This window comes from Amblyomma maculatum, unplaced genomic scaffold, assembly GCF_055883805.1.
Source record: "Amblyomma maculatum isolate TAMU_Amacu unplaced genomic scaffold, ASM5588380v1 scaffold_36, whole genome shotgun sequence".
NCBI lineage: Eukaryota > Metazoa > Arthropoda > Arachnida > Ixodida > Ixodidae > Amblyomma > Amblyomma maculatum.
In genome coordinates this window covers 625,893-641,392 of record NW_028146761.1, presented here as the reverse complement: position 1 = coordinate 641,392, position 15,500 = coordinate 625,893, and positions in this window count along the sequence as shown.

Here is a 15,500-nt window from a genome sequence, read left to right as displayed (position 1 = left end):
TTTTTGTTAACCTAGAGCCTACTAGCTGTTGCAAGTGCTTTCAAGTTCCCCATAAAGGATTGATTGTGGTATCTAGCGGGCACATCCGCCTTCTAGCCTCATTACGGTCGATACGGGAACTAAAGCAGTTTTGTGTGGGCAGCCCCAATTGGGCTGGGTGCTAGTTTTGAACCTAGAGCCCACCTGCTGTTGCATGCGCCTTCATATTCACCACAAAGGACCGAATTTGGTACCATGCGGGCACGCACGACTTCCAGCCTTATTACGGCCGATTGGTACCTAAAGCGGTCTAGCAAAGGCTGCCTCATTTGGACTTCACTAGGGCTTGCCAAAATTGATCTCTTATACATATTCCACCTGCGCTCAAGTAACCTACAAGGGGCCGAGTGGCAGCATTGCGGCATGCCCGTATTCTTGCCCAACTACAGCCGATGTAGGTCCCACAGAGATTTAATATGGGCGGCCTCCTTTCGGATCTATGAGTGCTTTCCCATAAAGAGCCCAAATTTAGGTTGTATGACCCTCAAATATCTGCCAAGGAACTCTCTGGTTGGAGGCAGGAATGTGCTCTGCAAGAGCCCTAGCAACGCTTCTATGGGACCCATGCAGCAGGAAGAAGGGTAAGCCCAAATGGGGCTTGCCTACCTTTGCACCATCTGAGACCGATGCAGGTTTTATTATGGTTGCCCCAGCCCCATTTGCCTACATCGAACCTATTGGGCTGTGTTAGCTGTGTTAGCTTAGTTTCTTCTTCGCCACTGAGAGACGATCGGCTATCCCTTTCGTGATCGTACAGGCCTTTTATCTGAGTGAAGATAATTTTGAACAACAAGAAAACAAATTTTTATTATTTAGTACCACAGTGTGTATTGTCTGGAATTCCTGTGCACAGTAACTGAATCTCCAGACTTAATAATTTAGTTATTTTAATCCCAAATGTGCAAGAAGATTTTTTATTTCTTGACGAAATTTGACAGTTAGAGGGAACATTTCTTTTTCATTCTGAATAGAAGCGGCGCTCTCAGACATTTATTATGGTATCCCTGTGATTTATTTTTTTCTGGTAACCGCATCACCTGCGCAATAATCATTTAGACTACATTGCGACAAGGCTATTTACTCGTGTATCAGATGTGATACATCATGCAGCTAGGAGTCATTTTTGTCACTTTAAGGTGTTTCACAATTTCATAAGCAAGAAATAAATTCACTGCACTTGAATGATTTTACATACTTTTTCCAGTTCAGATTACCTACTTCCTTATTAGACGCCGAGTCCATTCAAAGTAGGGATATTACAGTGTATAACCGGCCGTAAAGTTGGTTCCTGTGCTCATTGGACATTCTGGGGCAGTCACAGTGAAAGTCCACCAGGGAGCTCACTGATGCGAAGAAAAAGACCGCATTCTCTAGTTGGTAAGAGGAGGGAAAAGATTGCGAAGGTCTTTAGTGTAGAAAGCTTTGTAGGAAATACCACAGTTGTAGATGGGCGCCATAAGCTACAGTCATATTTTGTTACATCCGGTCTGTTTGGAACAAAACAAAATGTTTTTATTTGAAATTGTCTTTTGTTGATATGCTATGTAAATCTCATTCAGTTAGAGCTGCTACTGAGAAGTTCTATATTTTGGCAAAAATACCCTTAAAAGCATGGTGTATCATATATCAGTTCAGTTCAGTCGCTCAGTGGTGTCCGACTCTTCGTGACCCTATGGACCATGTCACGCCACGCCTTCCGATCTCTCATCACCTTGCAACATCGGACTTTCCGGTCGCTTCCCGACACATCCACAACTGAGCGTCCTTTTGGCTTCAGCCCAGCCGCTTCATTCGTCCTGGAGCTACTAGGAATCGCCCTTTGTTCTTCCCCAGTAACATGTGGGACGCCTTCCAACCTGGGGGGCTCACCTTCCGGCGCCATATCTTTCATGGTATTGTGACTGGCCATAGGGTTTTCTTGGCAGGAAATACTGGAGTGGGTTGCCATTACCTTCTCCAGTGAATCACATTTTGTCAGAACTCTCTGCCGTGACCTGTCTATCTTGGGTGGCCCTACACAGCAGAGCTCACGACTTCATCGAGTTTCGCAAGCCCCTCCGCCGCGACAAGGCAGTGATCCATGAAGGGGGTATCATATATGATACACGACAATGTTGCGCAAAATTATTACAACTGCATCGTTTTCCTCAAAACGAAGATTGATATAAGCATTTGCATCATGATTGGAGAACACTTTATTTTTTAGGCAGAGAAAGAACATTCATGCAGTAAGGAGTCAAGGTTTTCTTTTAAGATGGACGTTTTTGCTGTATACCGCCAATACGTCCGCGTGAATCTTCCTTGGATAGTGGTCCTTCAAATACGAAAAGCAGATCTCAGGGAGTGCTTCCTATTTACCGGTGGATGCCACCGTCATCAATTTGGTGCTGTAGCGGTTTTTCTCCGTACTATATAAAACATAAATTTTACATCCTTCTGGAAGTACACAGATGTTCTTTTTGACATCTTTATTGTACGCCTGGTACAAAGTAATGGCACTGATAATAGAAACTTTATGAACTTCTCTCGTAAACATTTTTCCCGCTAGGTAAACATAGATGGGTCATGATAATACTAAATGTTATCAAACACAAAAATTATTTTAAAAACAAGATAGCATTTTCCTCCTTACAGGTTGTGAAATCACTTTCGGAAGCAAACATGTTTTTGGCGAGAAATTCGACGTGCATGCAACTTTTGACAAAAGGCGTGAAAAAGAAGTATTTGTAAAGCATAATACAACCACGTTTGTCAGACTATCCTTCTAGAGCTTAACATATTGTATTCAGAAGAACACAAAGCCGCAAGCTCTCAAACAATTTTATTAAATGGCCAAACGGGGTTGAGACATAACAAATGTGTTTGTTTTTCAACAACTTCTACGCACAAGTGTCAGCCTGTTAAAGAGGTGATTGCACAAAAACTGGTTGCTTTGTGCTCATAATGAAAGCAATGTTGCTCTAAAGAGTAGTTTCAGCTATATTTACACTGTAACATACGTGTGTGAAATTACTGGTATTTTTCAAGAAAATTTCTGTCCCCGTAGAGAGAATATCTATTCTACTTGATTTACCGAAATACGCTCTCGAAAAAAACTGCAATTTTCTGTTTTCCGGCCAAAACCTCATTTGGAAGGCAAACAATTCAATATATTTTTCTCATTTTTTAATGGAATAGTAAACTCATTTTTACTCATTTTTTTTACTGGAATAGTAGGTAAATGCTGACTGGAAAGCGGAATATTATGACAACCCCGAAGGCGCTATCCGACGAACGGGCACATAACAATTTCGATTTGAAAGAACATGAATAGTGGCGCCACACTGAGGTCCTTTGTTGGTTGGCTCCCTGCTACAGTGGTATCTGTTAGGCATTTTTCACTTGCCTCTTTTCGGGGCTAGACAACACGGTGGGCCGAGTGCTCGAGTCGAACCTGGTCGCCACGCTGCTCAATGATCCGCTGTACCCCGGGGCGTTCCTTGTTACTGTACTGGCTGAGCACAGCTCGCCGGGCCTTTACTGAAGACCGGCACCTGGGTCCACAGGCTCAAAGGCCTCACATTTTCTACCAAATGGTAGCAGGCTTTAAGACAGCGGTCGACAGCGACCTGCCCGACCTCAATATTTTTGAGGTGTCCGCAATGCAAGTTAGCGAGATGGTTACCTCCTCGCGTCTAAACTGCGACGACCACCTCTGCACGGCCGTCAACAAGTGGCGTCGGTGGGCGGTGAACCGTGTGCCTTCCGAGGTCCGCGATTTCGAGTTGCGCCGGTGATGGGGCGTATTGCCCACGCGAGAACGCCTTGCCATGTGGCATGTCGTGCCGAATGACCAATGCCCAAACTGCCACCGCACGGAAACCATGAGGCACCGGTTCTTTGAATGCCCAGTCGCGCTGGTCATGTGGCGCTTGGTAAGAAGGATGTTCTCCATGCACGGTGGCCCTGGCACCAGGCCACCACGCGGATGTTTTGCGCAGCTAGTTGTCGCCTGTGTATATTTTGTGCTGTGGAAGAGGCGTTGCCTTGCTGAAGGCCGTAGACAACCAGCCATGTACCCAGCGCTGCAGCGACTGCGTCTTCAATTGTGGAAGTATCTCTCTGATCAACTGCACAGAGATGGAGAGGCGCGGTTTCTGCAGCGCTGGCACACCCGTTCCTTCGTCGTTCGGGACGGCAGGCTTGTTATGCCATCTTTGCCATACTAACCCCTCCCCCCCCCCCCCTTTGTTACGTACCTCGAATCCAGTGGAAGTGTATTGTCATATAAGATTTAATCATCTTTTATTAAGTTTCTCATTGTAATTCCTTTTCAGCTTGTGTTCTGTAGGTATTGATGAACACGGAATAACTATTAATATGTGATTGTTGCTAGTATCGCACCTTTCGTTGTCCTCCCATGTATGTACCACAGTGCATGTGTGTGTATATACAAGTACCTGTGTGTGTGGAAGACAATAAATTCCCTCTACTAGACGACTGTTGCGCGACTAACTTTATGGGTGTCATCGGGTATTGTCAGCGCCAGGAGATATTTGTGAGATGGAATTGGCAAGGATTTCGCCTTAGAAATGGTGTTCATAAAGAAATTGGCGCTTAACGCAATTTTGTTGTTACAGACAAAAAAAAAAACGTGGAATGAAAGACGAATAAAAAAAAGGTATATTTCAATCGTACTTTTCACTCCGAAAGAACAATAAAAACAAAAACAAAAAACGCCGTTAACAAAAAATTTGTGCCATTTACAAAAAACTTTTATCAGTTGTAAACAGAAAAAGCTGTAAAATGGCAGAAAAAAATTTAAAACAGAAAACATAGCAGAACAGAAAATTTGTGGCTGCCAGAAAATGTCTCTATTTTTCAACCATATTTTTTTACAGAGTACCAAACTATATTCTTTCAATTACTATAGATAGTTTTCGGTGAGAACATCGAATGTTTCTCCTTACCGAATGACTAACGAGACACATGGTGCCTAAAGGGCCCCATATACCCATTTATGTCAAATATAGAAACGCACGTGTCCTTTGAAGAAATAAATGTACTATAGATACATTGTTTTTTTGTGCTTCCAGTGAAATCAATGTATTCGTATTCAAAAATCTTCAACTAAGAATTTAAAAATTTGGATACATTTTAACATCATTATTAAGAATAATGTTATGACAAAAATTTAGTGAGGACCTTATGTACATTTTGCACAATCATGAGCAGACATTCCACCTGAACCTTGGATTTTCTTATGAAGTCCCTGTAATAGCAACGCAGAAAACTGGGGTTGAACTTGGCGGTAGGTGCGGTGGAAATTGAGGGAAGCGCTCTAACTTTTCTCTCGTCCTATATCTTTATATTTACACATGCCATTTTGCGTTCCATTGGCGCTGGGGATCAATATTAACGTTTGAATACCAGCACTATTATTACCCACGAAAGTGAAAGATTCACCTGACGTTTGTATTCATCAGTTGTTAAGGTAGCTGAGTTTGACCCTACGCAAAGTTCTGATGTCGCTGGTTAAGATCCCACAAGTGATGCGCTTCCTTTATTATACTTTCAAATTGATGATTTTTTAGTCATAAAATGATTATTTGTCAAAGAATATCAACAAAAATAGAGAACTAATACAATACTCCATATTGCGGAAATTCAGATAATTAAACCTCTTGCGACATATTAAGGCAAATAATTCAAGATGGCGCGTGTATGCCTGTATGTGCACTCAAAAAGCCCTTGTCGATGTTCTCAAGAGCCAAAGATAATTGCTCAGACGAGGAATTCTCTGTTTCTTCTGTCATTCCGCCTAAACTACGATGCAGTATTCTTAGGGAGAAAAATTAATCAATCTCAACTATCCGCTTTGTCGCAATAGCAAAATTTAGATTGTTTGGAAGAAAAAACCGCAGCTCTTTTCGCTCGCCGAGTAATATCTTGCGACGGTGTATGTGGTGTTGGCCTTGAGTGTCAATGTCTTATTTCGATATTTCCAGGCGCGGCGCACTCTGATGGTCCTGTAGAGCAGTTGGCTATGACGAAATGCCTGCGCATCATGCGCCCGCTGCCGCTGAGCTCTGCCTTCCGAGGACTTCATTCGTTATTGTTTTGTGAACATGTGAACATTTACTGCAAGAACGATTGTCATCCACGAAATTTGGAGGAATGAGTCTAGTAGGGCTTTTTCGTTAAAAGGTGAAAACGAAGCTTGTTACTCGTATAACGTTGTTCGAAACAGAAGTGGATCGTGACTACCTCACTTTAGATAACGGGGTCGGTATTGCTTATCTAAAACGGATATCCGTTTCGCCGTTTCTAACGCTAGTGCACAAGTCAAGAATGGATAAGTCTTGCCCAAAAAAGGTTATTTTTTTACTGATTTGTAAGCAGTACACATACTGTGATAAAATACACCATATAGAGAGTGAGTATTGAGATGCCGCGCCTGACCAGCAGTTCTGTCTGCCTTTGAGTTCTCATTATGAGGCTAGGAGCCGTTAAGGGTACAATAATTATCATGCTACTTTCATACACTGCTTTAAATCTGTAAAAGTATGGAGATGTTATTTTATTTATAAATGCATATTCAAGCAATTTACAAATAGCAGCGTTACTTTTTCAGTATCATGCAGGTCAGCACAACAGTACTGAGATTGTGTTGGGCACTTATTATGGAGGCAGGCATTGCCTACACCATGCAGTACTGAGTTCTCCAGGCAAAAACTTTACATTTTTGTAGCGATCGTCTTCAAAGAAAAATTTTGTCCTAAATTGAATTCTCGTCATTATTTCTTTCGTCGGACGTAACAAACTAAGAATCAAAATTAGACAGTGTGGCGCTCTTTCTAGCAGCGTCGAACACATGCAGGTATATCTTACATTTACTGTATGAAGACACTTCTTACAGGCAATTAATACCAATTAATACAGGCATTTATCAAATAATTGGTAAGGGTCCATCTATTATGTTTTTTCCTTCAAAAAATGAATAATTGAAGACTTGTTTAGTTAGGAACATTGAAAAACCTGTTTATTTACACTTTCGTTCAATACCTTATCTGTACATATTTTTATACGTATTGACAATTGTAGATGGGGTATATTTAAGCATTTCCATGCATTGTTTACACAATAAATTGCATTATTGCTTGTAGAAGGCCAGCAAGCACGCTTGGTACTGTCACCAAGATATTTATTACTGCTGCGTATTGCATAAATAAGTGAAAATACCTAAGTAAGGTCAACCAAAGTATTCACGTTTTTGAGAGCATATTTTACCAGCGTCAATAAAGTAGAGTCTATGACCCTCGAGTTCCTAAATGTTTAGCGCAAAAGTGCATTATAGATTTGCAGATCTTTATCATGTTTGTAAGTCTACAATATGTGTGCGATGTTTAAGACAAAGAAAGCCAAGCCGGGTATTTCAAACATTCAAGTTCTGTGGATGATGCACAGGTATTTTGCAAATACCATCAAATAATAATTTTTAGGGAGTAGCAAGAAAGGCTCTTTCTAGAAGAGTGTAAAGCTCCCTAAATAAGCCATTCAGATTGAGGTAGTACTTTAGCACAGATGTTTGTTAGGGCTGGCAAAATTAATGCACCAGCATTTCTTGAATTATCATAAAAGCACTAAACCTATTCTAATACTTTAGGTGTATCAGTTCTCACCTTTCTGGTTGAAGCCCATCTATGTGCTTGCTCGTAAGCGTGTAGTGGGTATGCGGCATCTTTACACTGGTGCATAATGACACCCTATGCACATTAAACCGTTATCGGCGATTTGCAATAACAGATTAAGCAACCACTCTATTAGTGGATTTAATTGCCAAAAAGTAATTTTCTCATTAGGTGATAAGCCTGTATTAGAAAGGGCTTTCATGACATCAAAACCGTGACATAAAACAGAGAGGGAACAAAAATATATTCATCATTTTGAAGGTAAAAACCGAACTTTTTTTGGGTTATTCACTGTAAGTAGTAACAACTAATTTTATTGTATTGCATTGCAGGCAGCATTTGTATTAATAGGCAGCTCACAGCTGGAAAGCGATGATGCGATGTAGTTCTCTATGCGACCGAAATGCTAGATAGGAGCGGAATTTCCCTTTACATTTTGTCTGCATGTGATAAGCAAACATAGCCGCGATTATATTTCCAATGTAAATTACAGCAACAGATTTGTATAGTGAAAACAATAGGTTCCAGCAGCAGAATTTTCAACAAAAACACATGTATGCTAGGCTTTCACGATTCCAATCTCTAGTTGGATACAAAGTGGCTGCTGATTTACCATTTTTCAGCTAAGCGGGGCCTACCACGAAGCTGCTACGCTATCTTATTTTACATAGCAGTGCAGGTATGTTTGACTTTATTATTTACACTTGGGTTATTCTTTTTGGTATGCTTATTTGATGTCAAACCGTTCAGAGAAAATTGTGTTTCTGTAATGATGGAAGAACCACTACCTCAGCAGAGACGCTGTCAACGGTAAAGGAGAGCGAATACAAGCAGCAGTCAGATGAAAAGAGGCGGATGCGTGTATTGGAAGCATATATACATTTATATCAGAAAAAACTCCATCTCAGCAGCCTCCTTATGCCAATACAGAGGCTACCATTACATACAATATAATACATACCCATAAAATTCAGATTTGAAACAAATAGCCAACGCTCCTACCGAATAAAAAGAACGTAATGGGATCCTCAAAACGGACGGTCTAAATCTGAAGGAACCTGAAAGCGGTCGGTACAAGCTGGCTGAAATAAATTGTGAGCAACACTAGCTCCGCCCTAATAGGTATGACGCGATAGCATAGGCTACCAGCCATCATATAAACCCTCGCTATAAAAAAAAAAAACCTTATGAACGTACCTTCGTGGGTTTAGAACTAACGTGAATACAAGGATTCTGGCGGGCTGAGGCTGATTTCGCCATCCCATATGAGAAGAGGGCCGATTTGGCAGCTCCTGCCAAACGTAATGTCAGTCGATGTATTTATTCTTGAAATAAAAATCTCATTCTGATTCCTGCCCTTTGTTCTATCCTTTTCCTTTCAAAACATTCTAATGATGTGTCTTAAGCTTGAATAAGAAATAATGTCATCAAGATAGGCCGCTTAAAGAAATTACCTGTTAACTAACTGCTGCAATGCATTGCAGTGGTAGCTTTCTACAGTGTCGGCCTATAAGATCGAGTTCTTCCACATTGTTGAGAAAGCCACTGTGCTATCAACGACGCATAGTGCTGCCTTTGTTGTGACCAGTGGTTCAAAGGTGTGGAGTAATGCAGAAGTACACGATAAGATGATAAATATTCAGAACTTTCACGCCAACATTTTTCCACACAGCACCCCAGAAGTGGGGTGCAAAATGGTGTTGACATTCATTTGATTGCATTTTTTCAATGTTTTAATGTTGGTGTCCCATATTATGTTTATGAGAGATTTGCTACTCTTGCGATAATTCCGGCAACACTAAATTGTGTAATGTTTTTGTGGAAGCTAAACGCTTTAGTCTTTCATTTACATGCCACGCTGATTCGCTCACCAGTGATCGAAAAACTCAAAATTCAAATTTAGCGACACCAGTGCAGTAAAGGACTCGCTGCGCCTTATAGTTTGCCCTCTACTAACATTAATTTTGCTTTCGGCGTGCTTTCTATTTTTCAGACGCCCTTGAAGTTCACCGCAGTGCAGGGTAGCAAACCGGTTGCTTTTACTGGTTAACCTCTCTGCCTTTCCTCCTCCTCCTCCTCCTCCTCCTCCTCCTCCTCCTCCTCCTCCTCCTCCTCCTCCTCCTCCTCCTCCTCCTCCTCCTCCTCCTCCTCCTCCTCCTCCTCCTCCTCCTCCTCCCCTGAAGTTCACGTAGCGGCGTGGAACAAGCAACATATCTGAAATTCGGGAACCATTCTTAGTCATCAAAAATAGTGTTAAATACTGTTTCGTATGAACAGCCATTCAGAAGATAATGTCGAAACCTAGTATTTTGATCAGAAGATTGAAGATTAACGACAACAGTCCGTAACGTTGACGGCTGCGTGCAAGTAGGGTTAGATTTCTGCCTGTCATTTGCTTTCCTTGGAGGTCGTTCACTCAATGACATATGTCGTAAACAATACTTTTTCTTCCTTGAGTGCCTCGGCAGAAATTGGGTAGACGTTTTCCGCCTTCGCAAAGAAAAGTTTTGTTTTGACCGAATATAACTTTGTGGATTCATCTTAGGTTTCCGCTCCGTAACGGGCCTTGTGTCAGCTACGGAGCTTCAGTAAAGGTTTGCCAAAGCAGCAAACTTCTTCATTTCCAAACACGAACAAGTATGCATTTATGGCCACTGACCTAAACATTTAATTCAAGATTTTACAGACGTGCTCGATTAGTATGCTTCATAGAGCTAAGGTATATGAGAAACAGTAATTTCAGGTGCAATAATATGAATTATTGCCAGATGTTTTGGCCTTTATTCGCCCCATGCTACTATTTGAAGATGCCTCACCGCAGGTATTTGAGCATTCCTTGGTGAAGCATCCACAAAACATGGAGGCACACCGAACCCGCATTAGCAGGTTCGCTTTCGTGTCTGTACAATTGTTAAAGCTCGCGTATTTGCCACCGACGTATCAAAAGCAATACCGCTATGAAATTTCTTGTGAAGAGGCTTTTCGTAAAAGAAAATATTTGCGTATTGTATTTGAATTCGTCACGTTTGGTTTTTACTTTTGGTGTCTACAGTTTCTTCCTTGCTTTTCTCTTTGTGAGTAAATTTTATCCGAATTCTACGTTGAATCAGCCTTTTTCGGCTAAAGTCGTAGAAAACGTTATTCCACAAAATTTTATTATTTACCTGCAATTGTAAAGGAAAGTTTTAAACTTTTGTACAATCTAGAGTTCATGGTACTCATTTTTTTCGAGAGGTATCTTATATACTATATGGTTTTCAGTCCAATACAACAAATTTGGGCTTCTATGAATGTCTTTCAATATTCGCACTGAGTGTTCTTTTTTTTTCCAAAGAAATATTTTTAAAACGTACATTCTTTTCGATGATTGCTGAGTATTTACTTCTTTTTTTATTCTCGTATATTTGCAGCAAAAAAGTTGGTAAGAAATTTATGAAAAACTGCCATTTCCCCCCTTGTGAAGAAACAGTTAAATAACATCTTCTCTTAACCTTTACAAAGTTTCTCTCAGCTGTAATTTTCTAGTACTTCACATCCGCGCATTACAACACCTGGTTTTTCGCTTTCTACAACTGTAGCGCTATTTTCATTACTTTCAAGGCGAAAGCCGTGGGTGTCACACTTTCGAAATCGCACCATATATGGGTATTGGTAAACGGTAACTAACTGAAAGGTCGTTAAAGTGGTAATTAGTTGAGTAGTAATGGTAGTTTACTCATTAGCTAATTGGTATAATAGTTATTATTGAAATAAAATATTTGCTTAGTGAACTCATTGAATAATAATCAATTATTTACCTAGCCACTAACCGATGCTAACTAATGGCTAACTAGTAACTAACCAGCACAAATTATTCACTAACTAGTTTTAATTAGTCATTAGTTATGACTATAAATATTCATGACACATGATTGACTATCATGGCATCACATGGTGACGACATAGGCAGTGACGTCATCATGGCACCAAATCCGGTGATGACGTCACTAAGTGATTCCGCATGTAGTAAGCAAACCCGGCCGGGTCTTCGATCCAGGCGTCCGTGCGGCACATTTCATTTGGCGCTTCCTCGAATGCCGCACCACAGAGCATATAGAAATAGGCGCTGTACAGCAGACATCAGCGGCGCTTCAAATTGGTCGACAGCAAAGAAAAGGTGCACTATCTGTCACAATTCCGCGCACAACTTAACCGCGCTGTAAACAAAAGGGGCAAGGTGTCAGTGAAAAAAGAGAGAAAGAAGTTCCTCAGTGGAAGGCTTCGGTCCACTTCGAAACAGTCGATTTCGCCTCATCGCACTTTAGTGATCCGAAGTGCCCCTAGCGTATTTTCTTTGTAACTTTGCTATGCAGCTTTGGACATTTCGCTTTAGTTGTTTTCTCAAAATGAGGAATAACATCTTCCTCTAGCTCTGATTCTTCAGTTATTGCATATTGTGTTTAATCTGCTTCTCGTACTTTTCCACTGATGCCATTCTAAATGGTTTATTACTTGCACATTTCAAGCTTTTTCACAGTGTTTCTTGTATATAGTGCTTTTACAGATTCTCAGAAAAGGCTTTCTTCTGAAACAAGTTAAAATATATATTTCAAGGCTCAAACATATTTAGCAACACATTTCATTAGGATTACAACTTAGGTGCCTATTTTCTATACAAATCTCTTCGTACAAGTACCAAACTTTAGATTTGGAATTAGTTTTTATTCATATAGGCTGTTTTCATTAACATGTTTAAAATTGAAACTTACTTGTGCATCTGATATGACCTGCATTATTTAATATCCGATAAACAGCATCCAGGTTACGTGAATTAATATAGATGCGCTGGTCGCTCATATTCTTCTAATATCAACCGCAGGATAAAACGGTCTTCGGTTTATTGAATTAACCTGCCCAGTGTCCTTTGAGATTACATGTTCTCCATCATCATTCGTACCCTCATCAGCTTCCTTGCAGTCGTCTTCTGCAAAAATCACTCTTTGCATATAATCTATTTAATTTGCTCCAGAAACCAATTGATATCGTACCTTCGGATGACATTATCTGCTAATGCCCGTCTCTATTTTCTGATTCGAGAAGGATATCACAATTGTTTTTTGATCACCCACTGTGATATTTTGTTGTCTCTTGCACCTGCTAAATTTACGCCTGCTGATCTCTTTGTATATTCATACGTTCACTTCTACGCTTTCTTCAAAAGAGTGGTCTTATCTCAGTATGGTAACGCTGGTGACATGCTTCACGTATTGGAAATTTTCATCTATAGGAATACGCGTAACTAGTTATTCCTGACTTAAAAGCTCTTGTAAATACATTTTGCCCCTTTGTTATTCGCTGCTGCTTTGGTGGTGTTGTTTGGGCAATGGCTTCTATATTTGATTAGAAGGACTCGTTCAATTATAAATGTTATGTAATTGGGAAAAAGTATTAAAATGTATGGTAGTGACAAAGGTCGATACTAAAGTACGGGGAAGGGTTTGCTTCCTTTTGCCTGTTTGGTTTTGGGCTGTTCTCAGTCCTAATCAGTAACAAATTTGACCGCCCAAAAGGAGTACAAAAACAGTCATTTCCATTGCCATTTCAGCTCACGGTTTGACAACTGAACGATACAGAAACAGACGCAGTGCACCAGGGGGAGCATATGAGCTTTTCAAAGGAAACTAAAGTTATTGCTTGTTCTAAGAGCCAATACATAACCGTAATCTTATTTTCTGGTGCTGTAAATATTGCCATAAAAATAATAGAAAAACCCCAGAAAAGCTGGAAGTTCTTTTTTTTCGGAAAGCAAACTATTGTGCTTACAACTCTGTGGAAAAAAGTGTTTGCTTATAGTTAATGCGTCATTTTGTATCTGAAAGCTTCCATGGCATTGTAAATTGCTAATGTTCATGCGATGCTTTCCCTTCCATACAAACTTCTACCAGAGGTAAAATGTTTTGCCGCTGACGCCGTATCCTTAAAAAATTTGTATTTTTTCATGCGCTTAGGTATTTTATTCAATGCTGGATGGACATGCAATCAGGCTGTTGGTAAAGAGTGAACTATATTGGATGCTTAATAATTCACACAACACCATAAATGCATGTTCGCGCTTTATCTTTTTTTGTCCAATTTTCCATATTGTCAGTATATAATGTTGTTTCCTCTTGAAATACATGTTCATGCTTGGATGATGAATAACAATAGTATATCGACTATTAAATATATGGATGAATTCTGATTTCCCAAGCGAAAGCGGCATGAAAGCGTGTTGAGATGATTGTCTTTACTGGGGTGGTCTATTGGTGTATTTTCTCGTCCATGCCACTTGGGTTTCAGTATGTGCGTTATGGTGACCTTTATTTGAATACGAAGTGGGAAACGATCTTTTTTGCAATATTAGTGCATGTAAAGACTGTAAGGACCATGCTGTTGAGTTAATGTGGCGCCAAAGATATTTCTCATGCTGCTCAATGAACAAGCCCAACGCTGAAAATATTTTGGTTGCGTCGGGCCATACAAATTACAAGTTTTGCCTTTGGAAGGCAGGGGGGCAGGCACTACTAGGCTGATTGTTAATCAAAACTTTACCAAACCTATTCGGCTTATCTGTTCGGCTGGACTGTCCGCTATCGCATTTAGTAGTCGCATTATATCTCGAGTCTCTGTGTCGCAGTATTATCCAGAACAAACCAGTTCGTGGCTTCTTACTATCACAATGTGAATTTAAGATGTTGGTCTGTGGTGACGACATTGCCCTTTTTAGTTATGACAGTAAGATAGTGATCGAGGTTTTGCGCGCTAGTTAGCATTCTTGTGATAGTTCGGGTGAGTCTCTTAACCATGATAAATTAAAGGAATTCTGGAAATGCGGGTCACTAATGTATGATACTTAATTTTTTTGGCGGCATCAGATGGCACTCCATGGAATTCCAATATTTTGGGGGAATTGTGCAAGAAACAAGGCACTGTCCATGCATAGCATTTCAGCTACTTTTGTGTGGCGATCTCACTAGGAGTCTATGCGTCGAGACAAATTGTTTCTCCATCTGAAGGCAGATGGCGCTTCTCTTCAGCCCTTTTTTTTAATCATATTTATTCAAGGTTTTTCTTTTTTAAATCAGCAAGCCATTCCTTCCATGTAGCTGTGTTTAAGAGCCCATTAAGTACCCATTCGCCGAATATGTTTGTAGCCACTGTCCATAGGCGTCAGGACACTTTGCGTGGTTTAATAAGGCAGTTGCCGACGCTTTCAATTTCCTAAGCGCACGGTTTTCCTTAGAATACCTACACACTCTATCGAAAATACAGATGACAACATTTTTGATTGAGATGTTATTTCCTGTACCGATGTAGCGCAGCCTTACCTTCTCTTTCTAGTGAATAGTGTATTAAAGCGGGTGCAAAGGACGAATATACAATCAGCCGCAAAGACTTAAACTTCAGATGTCAGCGTAACCTATCAAAGCGTGCACTCGTGCAAAAGAGACTTTTCTGCCATGGTGAGTGGACTAACGCCTGTGTCGGCAGCCAGAAATTATAGATCATTGCTTTGTGTATTGCAGTGATGAAGAGTTTTCTTGGACATTCTTCAATCGACTCTAAAAGAAACGTTGATATTACACACTGTCTTATGAGAGTTTTGCCTACAATGGAAGCTTCTGAGGTTTCATTTCTTTTTTGGGCTCATGGAACTGTTTAGCCTGTATAAGAGACATATGAGAGGTCTCCAGGGAGAGGCACCATGTTCATCGAAGTAAATGTTAAGAAACCAGCATGCCATGGTGCAGGGAGTATATGCTGCGCACGATC